The 18,051-nt window shown below is 35.3% G+C and overlaps 1 long non-coding RNA gene across 1 annotated transcript in view; it reads right to left on the bottom strand.

The window, feature by feature from the left end:
• Positions 1–7,577: 7,577 nt before the first annotated feature.
• Positions 7,578–18,051, bottom strand: part of LOC143238300 (uncharacterized) — a 36,600-nt gene continuing 26,126 nt past the window's right edge. The window contains exon 3 of the long non-coding RNA XR_013020509.1: positions 7,578–8,016. This is a non-coding gene — a long non-coding RNA (uncharacterized LOC143238300). The remainder of the gene's footprint in view (positions 8,017–18,051) is intronic.

Below are 18,051 nucleotides of genomic sequence, written 5' to 3' on the forward strand. Positions count from 1 at the left end.
TCTCGTCCTACACGGGGCTGCCTAAGAATAACATTTTTATTTGGTGAGGTTGACATGAATAAAAACTAACCTTCCTTGTATATACATCTTTTCAAAAGGGCCAACGACATTTGGAGCACTTTGTCTTTCTCTACTAAATAATGTTAAATATCAGAAGTCTTATTCCTTGTAGCGTGGTAAATTAGAGCAAACTTTCTAAACTGCCTATGGATCAATAAGTTAATGTTGTAACGTAAGACTTAGTTTTAAAATTGTTTAGTCTACCACAAAACTTTGTATGTGTCTTACACGGTTGTATATACCTACAAAACTTTACAGACGTTTTTGTATTTTATATACACGGTGGAATATATATACAAAACTTTACAGGTGTTTTAGGGTTTTTTGGGAGGTATCTATGTAGCTCACACTGAAAAGGGGAAAGTTTGTGATTTTTGCAACATTAGATTTAAGTAAATCTATAATTTATTAAAATATACACAGTTAAAAATCGCACTCAAAAAAGTTGTATTTTTGCTGACAATTGATAGCTCTAGGTTGCAGACGATATTTACGTCACTCGAAAGTTGGGTTTTGGTTTTTGAATTTCGCGCAAAGTTACACGAGGGCTACCTGTGCTAGCTGCACCTAATTTATTAGTGTAAGACTAGAGGGAAGGCAGCTAGTCATCACCACCTACTGGCAACTCTTGAGGTGTTCTTTTACTAAAAAATAGTGGGATTGATCGTTTGTTATAACGCCTCCGCGGCTGAAAGGACTAGCATGTTTGGTGCAACAAAGATTCGAACCTGCGACCTTGAGATTGCGAGTCGTCTTCCCTAACTACCAGCTCATGCTTCAATATATAGATATATACAGAACTTTGCACGTACGTACGTGTTTGATACACACGCAAATACTTATACACACGGAGATATATACATATATATCTATATACAAAATTTTACAGGTCCGTATTGTTTTACATATTTTTACAAAACACCCAACAACATATTTCCTATTATATTTAATAGGAAACGTGATATAGGCTTGGAAGAAGCCTTGTCTATAATGGCGGCAATGCGCAACTTACAGTGCAGTAACCCTCTGGGAAGTTAACGTAGTATAAGGGCAGAAATAAATGTAGAAAACACAACGTTTGCGAAGAAGGGTACTGCCATTAAGATGTAACGTAGTAAGCTGGCTACAAACTTAAGTGTTTTACTCTAAGGTCTGTTTATTTTGTTATACACGAGTTCAAGAAATATGGAGCCAATAAAAACCCATATATTTCTTTTAAAACACATATGAAAGTTCTGTTATCAAAACACAAGAAGGTTCACCTGTTTTTAGTTACATAATAAAAGTAAATAACGTTTGTTTTTGGTTCAAAACCTTTCCATTCTTTGTTACGAAAAGTGTCAAGTAATCGTAATGATGTTTCTAGATTTACCTATTTAGTCTAAAAGTTTTTTTTGAAAATCAATTCTTCTATTTCGTAAGTAGAAAGATTATTTTTAATTACCCGTGGTACGTGTGACATATTTATAATGTCACATCTGCACCCTGAGAATGGAGAAAAGTAAAGTTCTCCCTGACGTGGCTCCTATTGCAACTCTACATGCACACAAGATAAAACTTTCGTGAAATTGGGGGTTTCACGCTGCGTAATAAAAACGTTGTTCCAGTATCATATAAGCAAGAGTTCAATTATAGTATGGTGCCTCATAAGACCTGGATACAGTTGTGTCTTGTAAAATTATATTTAGAGAACTAAATATTCTTGACTCTATGCAGACAGTGATGCAATCTCCTAACGTCCCAACCTGTTAAAATAAGAGCAAATACACTGGACACACTTTGATGACGAAGGACAGTGCTTACATCTTTGTAGAAGACTTGAACGTTGAGAAAACCCTGTTCTTTGAAAAGGCCAAGGCCACAATAGCTACACTATATCCTGAAAAAGATTAAGAACGGGTTTCCTACACAAATTAATCAAAATATTAAACTTGAGAATGTAGATACCACATTAAAGTTGAAAAGAAATTGGTACAAAAGTAAACACAAATGAGCTTATTGACTTTGGCACAAAGCTACATGAACAAGTGCTACTTGCAATAGTTATCACTATATATGAGCTTTTAAACAAGAGGTAATGCAACTAGTTAGGACGCTCGATTCGTAATCTGAGGGTCGCGGGTTCAAATCACTGTCTCGCCAAACATGCTCACTCTCTCAGCCGTGAGGCGTTATAATGTAACAGTCAATTCGTTGTTTTTTACCACTATTCGTTGGTAAAAGAGTAGCTTAAGAGTTGGCGGTAGGTAGTGATGACTAGTTGCTTTCCATTTACACCACTAAATTAGGAATGACTGGCGCAGATAGCACTCGTATAGCTTTGCTCGAAATGTAAATCAAGCAAACTTTAAATCAAAAAGCCAAAAGTCTATTAAAAAGTAGAAATATGTCCTATTCTGAGGTCATTTTATTATCTTCTTCTCGAGCAAAAGTCATGAAACATGGTAATCACGTACACCACCAAACAGTTTCCAGTTACCATACAAGCGTTACAGTTCTGGGTAAAGGAAATTAACACAGTTACACATTATGGTTCATCTTTATAATATGTGTGTCGCGCACAAATCTGGGCTGCTAGAGTGGATAACTTTTTGTTTGTCTACTATTGCAGCCTGAGAATAAATAACCTTCTAAAACCTGGAGCAGTGATAAAAGGTCAGAATTCATTCAAAACTAAAGTACGTTAGTGATAAACGTTTGGTTGAAAATTGAAATATTTACAGAATTTGTTGAACACTGTAACAGTAATGTTAACACTTATAATCAGGAAATCTCGATGTTTCTGTGGTTTTAGAACTATAAATATTAGAATCTTATATTTTAAACTTATTGCACATGTACATTGTTTTGATTCTTGTGGTGTAAAAAAAAATGAAATAATTAACCGGAACCGTGACCGTTTAAGAAAAAGTGTACGTTAAGCCTGATATTTTTACTAAATTAATACAGTTACATCACTGTAGTGGATGAAAGTGTGTTACAGTTTTACTCGTAATGCGAGGGCAAACACTTAGCTGAAAACTATCCGAAATCTCAGTAAATGGTGACTGAAAATTGTGGACGTGTTTGTTGCATTTCGCGCAAAGCTACTCGAAGGCTGTCTGTGCGAGCTGTCCCTAATTGTAAATTTAGAGACTATTGGAAAGGAGGCTAGTTTACACTACTCACCGCCAACTCTTAGACTATTCTTTTATCAGTGAGTAATTAGATTGACCATCACATTATAACGTCCCTATGGCTGAAAGGGCGAGCATATCCAGTAACGACACTCGAGCCCGAAATTTGCAGAGTGCGACTCAAGAATCCTAACCACCACTTCTTATTGTGAGAGAAAAATTAAAGTAAAACCAACAAGAGCACGAATACACATTAAAGGGTTGGTTTCACACGGATTTTATTACTCGTGTAGCATTTTATATTTTCAGTCACCCTGTTGTTACTAAGATAGTAGTAACCCGGCATAGCTAGGTGGTTAAGGCGCTCGACTCGTAATCTGAGGGTCGCGGGTTAGAATCCCCGTCATACCAAACATACTCACTCTTTTAGCCGTGTGGGCGTTATAATGTGTTGCTCAATCCCACTATTCGTTGGTGAAAGAGTAGCCCAAGAGTTGGCGGTGGGTTGTGTTTACTAGGTGCATTCACTCAAGTTCTACGCTAATAAAGTAGGAACAGCTAGTGCAGGTAGCCCTCGTGTAACTTTACGCGAAATTCAAAAACACCAAAACCAAACTATCGAGTGACGTAAATATCGTCTGCAACCTAGAGCTATCAATTGTTAGCAAAAATACAACTTTTCTTATCGCGATTTTTAAATGCGTATATTTTTAGTAAATTATGGATTTACTTAAATCTAATGTTGCAAAAATTACAAACTTTCCCCTTTTCAGTGTGAGCTACATAGCTGCTCCCCCCTTCTTGTAGAACAACCTTATAAACCAAAATGAGAGACAATTATTCCAGTGTCAGCAAATTATTTACTGAATGTTTCAATTATATTACTAGCAGAAGATCTGACTGTTTTATCCCTTAGGTTTCTTTTGTATTTGTATAATAAGTCTGGTTTTTCGCAGATACGATAACCTTGCATAGTTCATAACAGTTGAGCATCACTCAGTTATACCGTTTATAAAGTTCAAATTATTTACTGTAATTGTTAAAAACCGCTGAGAAAGTCAACAAAGTTGGAGTTACTATGCTGTTGAAGGGGAACTAGTAACTTACGTTATTTTCGTTAGACAGTACGAAAAAAAAAGTGAGTTTGTAGTTTATTTTAGTGCCATCTTTTGGGCAATGTGAAAACTACACTAGCCACGCCACAAAAAAGCAATATTAGAGTTTTTCTTTTTTCACAATTTGAGTAACTTTGGAATAGATAAGTTTCAAGATTCAGAGCTTAGTTATTGCCATAAATTACACAAAACTAGGGTAAGTCACTTTGAGTTTTATTTATTTATTTTTTTTTTTTTTATGCTTTTATAGAATTGTAATGCTAATTCTATATTTATTGTTTGAATTTCGCGCAAAGCTACATGAGGGTTATCTGTACTAGCCGTCCCTAATTTAGTAGCGTAAGACTAGAGGTAAGGCAACTAGTCGTTAACACCCACCACCAACTCTTGGGCTACTCTTTTACCACGACTGAAAGGGCGAGCATGTTTGGTGTAATGGGAATTTGAGCCCGCGATACTCGGATTACCAGTCGAGTGCCTTAACCACTTGGCCATGCCGGTCCTATTTAAACAAAGAAACATAAACGTTATTCTAAAGGAAACCGAATCGTCCAAAAATAAAACGTAAAACTTTGTCCAATAGAAAACGAAACAGTGTCTAAAGAGAAATCGAAAGGTTATTCAAAAGGGAAACAAACGAAACTGAAACTGTGTTGAAAGGGAAACCGAAACATTGTCTAAAAACCTTTCCTACATCTTCATTACTTAACGCAATACTTCTAAATTTTGAATTACTCCTATCCCCGAATTTTTTTTTTACAACCAGATCCGCTAACTTTATCCGTTATCTTTTTGTACCTCGAGGACCTAACCCACCAGCTACTTTACTAGCAATCGTTCTTAATAAATGGATCAAAATCGTACAAAAAAACAAACAATATATTTGTTTTTCTACAACCAGACGGACCAACAATTAAACGTTTATATGGTTGTTTAAATAATAAAGGATTTTTATTAGAATATTCATTTTTTTCTGGTTAAGTGTCATCTCTAATATCTATCATTTATTTAACTATAAGCTGAAGTATTTAAATAAATTATTAAATAAATTATCAGTGGAAAAGAAAAAAAAAATGCTATCGAAATAAAGCAAAGAAAGAATAATGAAACGGACTTTTTAAATAAAGTAAGATACAAAGAACCAGTAGTAGAGTACCATAAACAAGTAATTGAAAAAATATAATCTCAAGCTACTCCTATAGAAGAATCTAAGTTAGCTATCAAAGAATCGAAAACAAAATTTAAAGTTGATTTAAATGAAGGGTTATATTTAGAGGAACAAGATTTATAATATCACCTGAATTAATTAATAAACCTAAATTAACTGAAGAAATGATTGAAAAAAAAAGAAGGAAGACTAAATAAATCTTTGGATAGTAAAGAAAGTTAAACAAATACAATAATAAAAAAATAATTTAAAAATTTCTGAAAGAAAAGAATCATTTGAACAAGAAAAGTATATGTTTGAAGAGACGAGAGATTTTAGCAAATTATAACCAAAAAATTAAAAGTCTTGAGAGGTACGTCTAAAGTTATAAAAATAAGTGTATAAAGACCAATTAGAGTTAGACAACTAACTATTAAATTAATAGCAGGAAATAATAATAAAAATGTACATAATCATATCATTGACTTACTAGATGTAATGCTTAGAGACGAAGTGATAAAAATGATTATGTCAAAGAATATTACAGAAATGATTATGTCAAAGAATATTACAGAAGATTTTAATTAACGATAGCTTTGTTTGCTTGTTTTGGAATTTCGCACAAAGCTACTCGAGGGCTATCTGTGTTAGCCATCCCTAATTTAGCAGTGTAAGACTAGAGGAAAAGCAACTAGTCATCACCACCTACCGCCAACTCTTGGGATACTTTTTTACCAACGAATAGTGGGATTGACCGTCACATTATACGCCCTCACGGCTGGGAGGGCGAGCATGTTTAGCGCAACGCGGGCACGAACCCGCAACCCTCGGATTACGAGTCGCACGCCTTACGCGCTTGGCCATGCCAGGCCCTTAACGATAGCTCTAATAAATAAATAGAGGAGTATTTAGAGGCTTGGTTTGATTTTGAATTTCGCTAGCCGTCCCAAATTTAGCAGTGTGAGACAAGAGGGAAGGCAATTAGTGATCGCCACCCACCACTAACTATTGGATAACTTTTTTACCAATGAATAATGGGATAGATAGTCACATTATAATGCCCTCACGGCTGAAAGGGCGAACATGTTTAACGTGATGGGAGTTCGAACTCGCAACCCTCAGATTACGAGTCGAGCGCCCCTAATCACCTGTCCATGCCAGGCCGAGTATTCAGAGAAAAAATCATGTTCGTTTAAATTCATTGCTATTAGTTTAGGAAAACTTTTAATAATCCTAGAAAAAAACAACATCTCAAAAACACAAAACATTGTTTTCCAGAAAAGTAGCTCAATCTTACAATAAGAAAAGGAGTTTATCCTTGTCAGGTAGGCAGTAGCACTGCCTATGGAGGAATGTCTTGGATTATTCATCACACTATTTTAAATATCTTATCAATAGGTCTTGGAACTTTACAAAACTATACAGTCTTTCATTTTCTAACAATATCATACTACAATGGAACTCTTGCTTATATGATACTAGAAAAACATTTTACTGCGTGATGTAGAACCCCCAACTTCACCAGTATCATGTAAGCAAGAGGTCAGTTATAGTATGATATTTCCGAGAACTTCAGAAATGTTTGTTTGAAAGCATAAAAATTAAACCTTACTTGCTGTTACACAGCTTTTGGTGTACCATGAGATGCAATGTTAAAAATGACTTACGTAGAATTAGAATTATTGCCTTAATATAATATGATCTTAATGCTTGAGAATGGTATTTGTGGAGATATATCACAGTGTTGTAATGAATGTAGCAAATGAAGTAATAATATACATAAAATATTATGGTCGTAATAAAGGAAGTATTTATTTAGTTTATCTAGATGCTAATAATTTATATGGACAGCCAATGGATCAATATTTACCTTACAGAGAATTTAGGTGAAGTGCTACAAATATGATGTAATGAATGTAACTGATGATTTTGAAATAAGTTATAAAAACTCTGAATATCTAAAAAGTTCAGTAATCATTATTTAAATATAACCTTAGTACTAGAAAACAGGACAACGGCTAAATAATTAAAATTAATGGAAACTTTGTGTGATAAAAATTATTACATGCTTCATTATATAAATCTGAAAAAAATATATAAAAAGGAATGGAACTAAAGAAAATTCATAGAACATTAGAGTTCAAACAAGCTGATTGGTTTAATAAATATTTTGATCTGAATACATTGATTAATTAAATTAAAAAATAAATGAAAGTGGATAAACATTGTTACTAAAAATCTAAACTGAGATGTATAAACAATAAGTTTATTAATAACGTTCCGAGTAGAAAATAATTGGAAGATAACAAGGTGAGTCTGAGAACTGTTATCATGACATAAACAGGTTCTCCTAGGGTGAAGTGTTTCAGTAGTTTGATCTGCTCATATTTGAAGACCTCTCATTTCTACTCTACACTCGTTGTGTCTTCTTTCCTCTGGTCATTGAGGAAGTAGATGTAGTGTTGGTTGTGGGAAGACTTCAGTTGTGGATCGTGAGGTCAGCCTTCTTCCCATGAGTGTGGGTCAAGATCCTCAGATTAAAGTGAATCCAGTAATGGTTGTTCTTCTAGAAAGTTCTCTTTAGAAAAGAAGACAAAAATATTAACATAATTTCGTCCACAGAGATATTATTGTTCTTCTATAGGGAATCTTTGACATCTTTAGAAGACATCTAGAACAATTTTTGTTTCTTATTGATAATAAAACAAATACGAAAAAGGGACAGGGGTAGACAAAATAAAAACATGATATACATTTGCATTGTTGAACCTAGACTTAGCAGATGTAAAAATACATTTAACAATTACACTTTACACAGGGCGCACACATCATTTACTGGTGGAAGAGGACATGTTCGATTAGGGTAGTCACTAGAGCAAGAATGCAAAATTAATCATTTAATTTACTTTTTATCAATTAAAATAATAAGTAATTACTATAACACGTGTATCATTCTAATGTGTATCTACGTGTTATATCTCATCAGGTAACTCACACTTTCACTTATTTAAAAAAAGAGGGGTTACGCAAAAAACCCACATTTATTGAACTAAGGGGTATGAATAACAAAGGTGGGAAATGCTAGCTCATACAGTAACTGAATAATGTGTGATCTGTTACACAGTATAATTGTTGAAATTACATTTTATACTTCTTTATATAATGTTATTAATGTCTTGGACAAGCGTATTAATGCTATTTTACTGACTTAGATTATAATTATGACTATTTTTAAACTTAATCCATGTAGTAAAGTCAGTAAATGTATAAACAAGCCGTACGATCCTAAGGTAGTCATACCAACTTGGTGCTAGTATAACTGTTATTAATACTATTTCCATTGTAATTCATCACTCTGTCTAGATTGAAAGGACATAAGTATAATCGAGCCCCATGGATGTCTCCTCACGCCGATTATATGCTTCAGGGAGGAGGGAGGAGAAGAGGGGATAATGCCATTAAAAATGACTAGATCACAGTTCCAAAAGTTGTTACCAGAGTTCGCGACCTTCTAGGTGCATTGCTAGACTGTCATGAAAAGTGGCCATAATGTTATAATTCAAAAACATTTCACCAGAGGACATTTCGTCAGGGACGTGTTACTAAACCACTATGACAGGCAGCCATGATGGATAATTATGTAACATGTTTCTAGACTACCTTGACGGGCGGCCATGACACAAACAATACATATCTCATCATTCCGATAATTACTCATTAATTTATTGACAAATAAATCATCATAAAAAACGTCAGAGAATGCAAATTCTATATTTAATATATTTGTCCTTAAAAAGACGCTTATCACAAATTCATTTGCAATTAAGAGAAATTAAAAGTTCATGGAGAATTTCTTATATTTATTTATCAGGATTGAAGTGGTGGATAAGTCGTTTTAGCTACAAGCAAGTAACAAAGTTTTGTAAGTTCTTTACATATCAGCAATAATGTTTTGAACCTAACACATTATTTAATTTACAATTAGTTTCCAAATATTTCTACATCTTTCTGTAGACCCCTCTTCCTCCCAAGGCTCTAAAAATGATAGTTTATAACGCAAAAAAAATCGTGCTTCGGTATCCATATGGCCTGGCATGGCCAAGCGTGTCAAGGCGTTAGTAATCCGAGGGTCGCGGGTTCAAATCCCGGTCGCACCAAACATGCCCGCTCTTTCAGCCGTGGGGGCGTTATAATGTGACGGTCAATCCAATTATTCGTTGGTAAAAGAGTAGCCCAAGAGTTGGCGGTGGGTGGTGATGACTAACTGCCTTTTCTCTAGTCTTACACTGCTAAATTAGGAAAGGCTAACGCAGATAGACCTCGAGTAGCTTTGCGCGAAATTTAAAAAAAACAAAACGGTATCCATGATGTAATTTTGTGCTTAAAAATAAAATTGTTTATTTTTAAGCCCTCCTTACACCAAAAAAACGTATACTACAGAAGATAGTTTTCACAATTAAAATATCAAAAATACGCAAAAATAAAAATAATAACTTATCTTATATCCTCATCCAGCAGAAAGTAACATCAAACATAAAATGGTACAAATGATAATAGCAACAATATCAACATTTAAAAGGTAATTTGGATTTAAAGTTGTATGTAGTTGACTGGGGGTAATATAGCAATGGACATTTCGGGATGCGGACCAAAGATTCAGGGTTATTAATGAGCTGAGAATACCATAGCGTAAAGCAGTAAACTTTATTTTTTGTACTGTGACCATAGGATTTGGTATTATGGAGTTTGTTTATTTTTAATGGGTGTACTTTTGTGTTGACATATGTTTGTTTATTCTTAGTACAATGGTTCTTTCTGGCCCGGCATCGCCAAGCACGTAAGGCGTGCGACTCGTAATCATCGCGCCAAACATGCTCGCTCTTCCAGCCGTGGGGGCGTTATAATGTGACGATCAATCCCACTATTCGTTAGTAAAAGAGTAGCCCAAAAGTTGGCGGTGGGTGGTGATGACTAGTTTCCTTCCCTCTAGTCTTACACTACTAAATTAGGGACGGCTCGGTGCAGTGGGCTAACAACCTATTCACTTAAATACTTGTTGAAGAATCCGCAAGCGATTGCGGCCCTATGTTCCTAGGTGGAATTTAATGGTGATAACTAACTAACTAACAGTGGTTCTTAACGTTGTTGGAGGTATTTAACCCCGGAAGTTTCGTACTTGCATTCACTGAACCCTTCGTAATTGAAAAACTAAAATATGATTTTTTTTCAAATCCAAAACATAAGAAGATATTTTATTAGTGCACAAAATGAACCATGCATCAGTTGCACATAATATCACTGTGTTCAAAGAACAAAACCAAAAAAACACGAATTTCACACAAAAACAAAAACGTAACTCAATGAATATTTACTGCAAATCAATGTGACTTTTGCTGTTGCCTTTCAGAGACAAGTTCAGAAATGCACGGCTTCACCTTGGAAAGTGCCACTCTTATATTATTTTCGCAACAAAGTCTGTTCCTTTTCTTCGTTTTTATGTCTACCATCCTCGAAAAGGATTGCTCGCAAAGATACGTTGTAACAAACGGTATGAGTATCTCAAGGGCTTTCTTAGCAATAAGAAGGTACGCTACGATTTGGTGACACCAAAACGTTGAGAGCGTTGTTGTTCTGAAAAGTTGCTGTTCAACCTGGCTCTGCTGAAGTTCAATTATTTCGTCGAGATATTTATCACTGACATCTGCTGTCGCAACACTAAACGTGAACGGTTGTCTCACCCTTGCTGGATATGACTCTCTGGTGGGGAAGTATCCATCAAGAGACTTTGCGAGCTCATCTAAGTGCATGGCAATTGCTTGCTTCAGTTCCCCGGGTAGAGAAATGTATCCGATTTCAGACATATCTTCGATCTTACTTACACAGTCGTCCAGCAGGGGAAAGTTTGCGAAGTTATCATTCTCTGTTCGTCGTTTTCATAACTGTAGCTTTTTTTGAAAAGCCTTCGGGTTTTCTTCCGCTTCGATGATGTTGACTCCACCACCCTGCATGTGTTGAATGAGATGATTGAGAGCATTGAAGATATCGGCCATGTACGCCAAAATGAGAATGAACTCAGATTTTTCGAAGCAATCTGCATGACAAGGTTGGTGCTCTCGCAAAAACAGGGCTAATTCCACACGCATGGCAAAAACACGATTCAGCACCTTTCCCCTAGATAATCCCTGAACGTTATAACGGTACAGAAGTACCTTGAATTCAGAGCTCATTTCATTACACAGCTCTTTGAAGATGCGGTGCTTCAGGGCACTATTTCACACAAAGTTCACACATTCCACTACAATTTTTAATACTTCTGCCAGTTTTGAAGGCAAGATTTTTGTTGCCAACGCATGCCTGCGCAGAATAGAATGCGTTACAATGATGTGTGGTGCATGGAGTTTCGTTCCAGCATGACTGGAGCTCCGTCCAAACAAACTGCAGAAACCATATCCCACGAAAGATCGTTGTCTCTGAAGAAGTCATCTACAAGTTTCTTCACGTCGGTTGCCCTAGTTGTTATTGTAAGAGGCTTACAAAATAAAAAGTCTTCTGTTATCTTGTCGTTTTTCATATAGCTCACGAATACAACAAGTTGGCTTAGCTTAGAAACGTTAGTGGTCTCGTCCAGTTGAAGGCTGAATTTTGCTGGGCTTGAAATCAGATCTGCAACTACTTGAACCAAGATGTCATTGCTCATGTCATCTATTATGCTGCTGATGGTGTCATTTGAAAGAGGAATTTGGAATAACTTATTTTCAGCAGCTTTTCCAAGCATGATATTCGCCATCTTCAACGCAGCTGGTTTTACGAGTGCTTCGCCAATGGTGTGTGATTTGCCCTGCTTTGCAATCAAGTACGCAACTTCGTACGATGCTGTGAGGATCGGTTTGTCGATGAGTGCAAAACCGAGAAAAGGCAAATTAGCCTTTTCATCGAACCTGGCTCTCTTAGTTTTGCCGGTGCTAGACTAGAATTGCTCAACTTGGCATTGCAAGTCATGCATTGAGGACGCTGACTCCCATCATGTTCCGTTATACATGTGAATCCATATTGTACGTATTCGTCCAACCACTTTCTGATTTTGCTCGACATAGTTACTAGAAGGGATTGAAAGATTAGGAAAAAAAATCACAAATGACGCACGATTACTACAGTCACAAGTCGACTGCTAAGCACACAAAGTTCCCTGCAGTGCAGATTTTAAGGCCAAGTGATGTGACGTGATCAGCCGCAGCCAATGATGGCCAAGTGGAGCATGACGTCACGAATCATACGAGTTGGGTGAACGGAACGGACACACACACAATGTGTGTGTCTTGACCTCCGCCGAAACCCTTGAGACTGACTCACCGAACCCTGGTTAAGAACCACTGTCTTAGTAGGTGTACAGATGTAGCGATTTTATCTCAACTAGATCACCCTTCAAGGATGCATGCATTGTGAAAATGAAAAGTTTATGACTTATGAAAGGCTTGCACAGCCAAAGTTATATCTCAATGATTGAATACAACTATACTGGATACCAGAGGTGGGTACGGCTTCTTGGGACAACTAATGAAAGTTGTACCTCAGTAACTGTACTTGATACCTATATCCATATGTGAGAACAGAGCACCTGCTGTCGTTATACGCTGAAAGACCATTACAAGTTGAATATCTTAAACATGCAGTTCTATCCAACTGTTCAACACACACATAAGGGTCAAAGGGCAAGGACCATCAAATAATTGTTGTTCCTCTGTTACAGAGAATATTCCTGGACATAGCTGGTCCATTCCGATAACCTGAGGAAGATAATAATGTGCCCATCATTACTGATTACTTCACTAAGAGGGCCATAATTTATTCACTGGTTCATACACTAGAACGGTTGATTTATCATTTGATAGATCGATATTAAATGATATTATTCAGAGCAATAGGAAAAAAACACAGGAACCAAACGGCTAATTACAAAAATAAACAGCTATTTTTTTCATTGGTTATGTAAAGTATTGGTGTGATAATGTTGCACACCTTGTCTTATCGTCCACAATATTAGGGTTTGACTGAATATATGAAACAGAGCATCAAACAAATACACACGAAGTTTGTTATTCCTGACCAAACTGACTGAGATAAACATTTAACGTAACTCATGATGGCATCTCATGCAACAGAACAAACGTCGACTGGTTGTTTGCCAAAAATGCGCATTACCAGTCGAACAGCTGAAGAGTTTTCTAGGTTTTCCAAGGTGTGTGTAAACTGAAAAGGCATTGCAACCTAACTTTCTAAACTGTCAGTTCATCGTGTGTAGCCACTTGATTATTGTATAAGCTAAGAGAGTTTATGCGACATATATAACACTTATATTTGAGAAGGTTGGAAATTCTAATTCACATGAAGGCTTGAAGAATTTTCCAATCCTCGCTTCCCATCTGATGTTCATGCAACAAATAGCGTGAGATATTGAATGTGTATGGAAGTCCAAAGTTTAAAAAAACATTTATATACAAGCATCTGAGGTTCGTACATGCTTTACACATGTTCAGTAAAAAAGTTATGCTTTTAATTAACACATAATATGTCTCAGACTACAACACATCTAAGAGAAAAAAGTCTATGTTTTCCTTAAATTTTGTCTCTAATTGTTATTTGAAAAGCAAATTTTAATTGGTAAAATTATCCACAGATGGCAGCAAAATATTGTTATATAGTATGGTCACTGATGTATATCACAATTCTGAACAGCAAATGTATTTTACTGCTGAATAGCATGTCTTTTCAGTCAATTTAAGCGTATATCAATGTAGGCTATGGTGGAGAGAAATAAATGCTTCTCCATAATGAAGTAGTTTTTGCTTAAAAGTCTTAGTTCAACTGGATTCAACGTGTGGTTATTTATTTCATGATGCCGAAGGTAACAGTTAAATTTATAGATTTTTCTCGTGATTACTGCAAACCCACTTGAAGTAAAAATGTATTCATAAGACAACTGGTTTGTGTAATAAAACGTTATTTTTCCAGTCGTCTTGTGAATACATTTATAGACTCTTTTATGGTACAATATTAGAAGAAGAACAATTACTGAAATGCAGCCACTGTAAGTGCCCAGTATCATTACTATAGTTAATTAATCATAATATATGAGGTGGAAGTTCAAACCCTATAAATTTATGTGATAATGTGTGGCGTTAATATATATATGTGTATTTATATATACACTATGTATAGTGTTTCACCCATACATAGAGATAAGCGTGAAGTACAATCGTTCAAGACTCTTGTATCACATACAAGAACAAATTACACTGAGGTACACAACTATCAGACAACAGATGGATAACAATGTTAAAGTGGTGATCCATGAAGTTACTTTATCACATCATAGAAGGATGTGTTACACCAACATTTTTATTAATACTTCCGGGATAATATTTTCAGTTTATGGAAACTTCTGTAGCTGTGTGTATTTTTCACTGGGAAGATAATAACTCAATTGTATAAATTAAAATAACTCGTAAGCATAGAGTTTAACTATTCTATTTCAATAAAAAAACAGTTAAGATACTCATTAGTGTAGACTGTCATAGTGAGGCCTAAGGGAGCAAGTAACAATCATTGTACTTTTCTCGTATCAGAACAAAAACGAGGGGATGCAAGACGTTTGTGATGATATAATATTATCAACAGAACCTAGAGGACAGCACTTGCATAGTGCATATCTGAATTCAGTAATTTTTTGTTACCAATCGGAAAACAGATTGAACAAGCATTTTCATTCCTGATGCTTCGATATAAGATCAAAGCATTATTGGTCCTTCAAGTTATTCCGTTTTTAACTAGCACAAGTGATGTTGTTGTTATTTGATGTATCTTACATTTCTACCGTGGAAAAGACACTCTTTACTTACTTCAAGGCAACTCTGAAGATCCTGGAAGTAAAATTGACGGTAGCCAACTAGAACCAATGGGAAAACCTTATAGTGGAGCAATTCTGGCTGTGTTGGACACTAACTTTCTACTAGAGCCGGAGTGAATTCTGGTAACTAAGTAATAAATAGCTCCTCCTACAGCTATCACCTCCTTTCTGGATTTCCTAACATATACATACAGGGTGGTCCGTAAGTCCCTATGTTATTATGTTATATTCAATTACGCATGTGTTATAAATTTGTTTATATTTTTCAGAGAAATATGGCCAATAACCCCTGCTATGTTGAGGGAAATCTCTCACAGAACATGGCGTCGCATAATAATATGCAGCGAGAATGAGGGACAGCACACAGATACACTGGATACATAAGATATATGGATGGGTAGGGACTTATGGGTCACCCTGTATATATAATCTGCATCATCCATGGATAGAATAATCACACTGCATTGTTTCTTAACATAAATTGTTAATATAATTTTAAGTACAATTACTTCTGAGCCTTATCATGAATCCGAATAGCTAAAAATTATATTATTTTCGGTTTGATCATTTTCATTTCAGGGTCATCAACATTCATATTTTTGGATTTCATGAACATAAAAAAATAAAAGCTATTACAGCTATTTTATTTCACAGAGGTACTATTCACCATATAGGTACCTGTTCAATTAGGATCATATATAATTTTTACATCAATAAAAGAGCGGTATTACTGTCTGATACACCATAATCTTCACTAACGTACAAAGAGTATACTTTTGACAAATATTCAGCTGGCGAATAATTTTATAATTATCCTGGCAGCTGCTTTAAAACATACAGTTGCTTTAGTATAATGAATAAACTTGCGAATATATGTATATAGGATCTGAATATTTAGGCACTTTACAAGCCGACCATTTAAACTTTTCCCAACCTTATGAAAACTGCATGAGATTAGTTGTGTTATTATGGTTATATAATACTTAGTAGTTTCCGAGAGATTACGTTTTTGACTTATTTTAAAGAAAAATGTTGATGACTACTGAGAAACGCTTGCCGTGCAACATGTTGTATTTTTGGTATTAAAAGTTGACAAGTTTCGTAGAACAATAGGTTGAATTTACTCATGCCAATATTGTCAAGACATACCGAAATTATTATGCAAATATGCCGACCAAACGACTTTAAAACTCACAAAGAATTTATTACATTGTGTCATTGACTCTCTCACGTTTGTACTATATTTATAGGATACGAATCTAGGCCTATACGTCGAACGTCCCTATTACAGTATTAGTATTGTACGTTTGTAGCGTTTCGATGAAAACTTCCATTTTCAAGTAAGTTTACACTACTATAATTAATAACAGAATGAAAATTAAAACAGGCGAAAGTGATTTTTACTAAAATTTAAAATGCCTCTTTGCGTAGGTAAGCTGAAATAATGAACTAGAAATGAAAACTACACAAATGTTTAATGAGGAAGAAGCTACTTTACAAAAAGTGAAAGTTTGGTGACGGATTGAATGCGAAATAAGAAGAAAACTGCATTGTAGATGTACAACCTTCTGACAAGATAATCTCGTTCTCAAGCGTCTTTCAAGCTGTCTCCAAACTTTCATAAATAAAGCAATAGCTATTACAATTTAAGTAGGGCCTAAAGTAGTGAAAATTTAATACATACAACTAATTTTTCTATATTCCGTTGCAAAAACACAAATAACACACAAAAAATGCACGAATGAATGATTAACTAGCAAAATTTCTTTTTAAAGCTTATTTCAAGTTATAATTACAGTCCTCGGTAGTATAGTGGTAAGTACCCAAGCGGGAGACCGTGGTTCGATTACCCGCCGGCGAGAAAATAAGTTTTATCTTCTTTAAAACGTCTGCGGTTTAAAATTTTATTAGGGAAATTAGGGAATACTGCATTATAACTTCTCTTAAAACTTTTTATGCAGTCCATTTTAAAGACAAACATGATCAAATAACTTAATACAAGTGGCTAGAAAACTGCCCGTGTGACTCTAAACCCGTTCTTTACAAACAATATTTCTAAACCACACATTATTAAACTCGCTAAAGAGACGATTCTTGCTTCTGTATTCTCTTCTAGCTGCTAGTGACCAACTGCCTGCCTGTGTTTGAAAACATTCCATTTATGCTGAGCCAAGAATGAGGCAGTTCAATATAATGTTACGTAAGTTTCATGATGGTCTTAGAGCAAATTTCGTTCGTCGTGACAATTGGGTTTAAGTAAAAAGAAAATTAAGAAGGAAATAATTAAGCGAAAATTAAATTACATATCCCAGTCTTTCAAAAAAAGTAGGTGGTAGATGTTCTCTACCTCTCATAAATTACATATCCCAGTCTTTCAAAAATGTACGTAGGAGATATTCTCTACCCCTCATAAATTACATATCCCAGTCTTTCAAAAAACTAGTGGGAAATGTTCTCTACCCATCATAAATAATATATCCCAGTCTTTCAAAAAAGGAGGTGGGAAATGTTCTCTACCCCTCATAAATTACATATCCCAGTCTTTCAAAAAAGAACGTGGGAGATCTTCTCTACCCCTCATAAATTACATATCCCAGTCTTTCAAAAAAGTAGGTGGGAGATGTTCTCTACACCTCATAAATTACATATCCCAGTCTTTCAAGAACGTAGGTGGGAAATGTTCTGTATCCCTTATAAATTACATATCCC

The sequence above is a fragment of the Tachypleus tridentatus genome, chromosome 13 (assembly GCF_004210375.1).
Source record: "Tachypleus tridentatus isolate NWPU-2018 chromosome 13, ASM421037v1, whole genome shotgun sequence".
Classification (NCBI taxonomy): domain Eukaryota; kingdom Metazoa; phylum Arthropoda; class Merostomata; order Xiphosura; family Limulidae; genus Tachypleus; species Tachypleus tridentatus.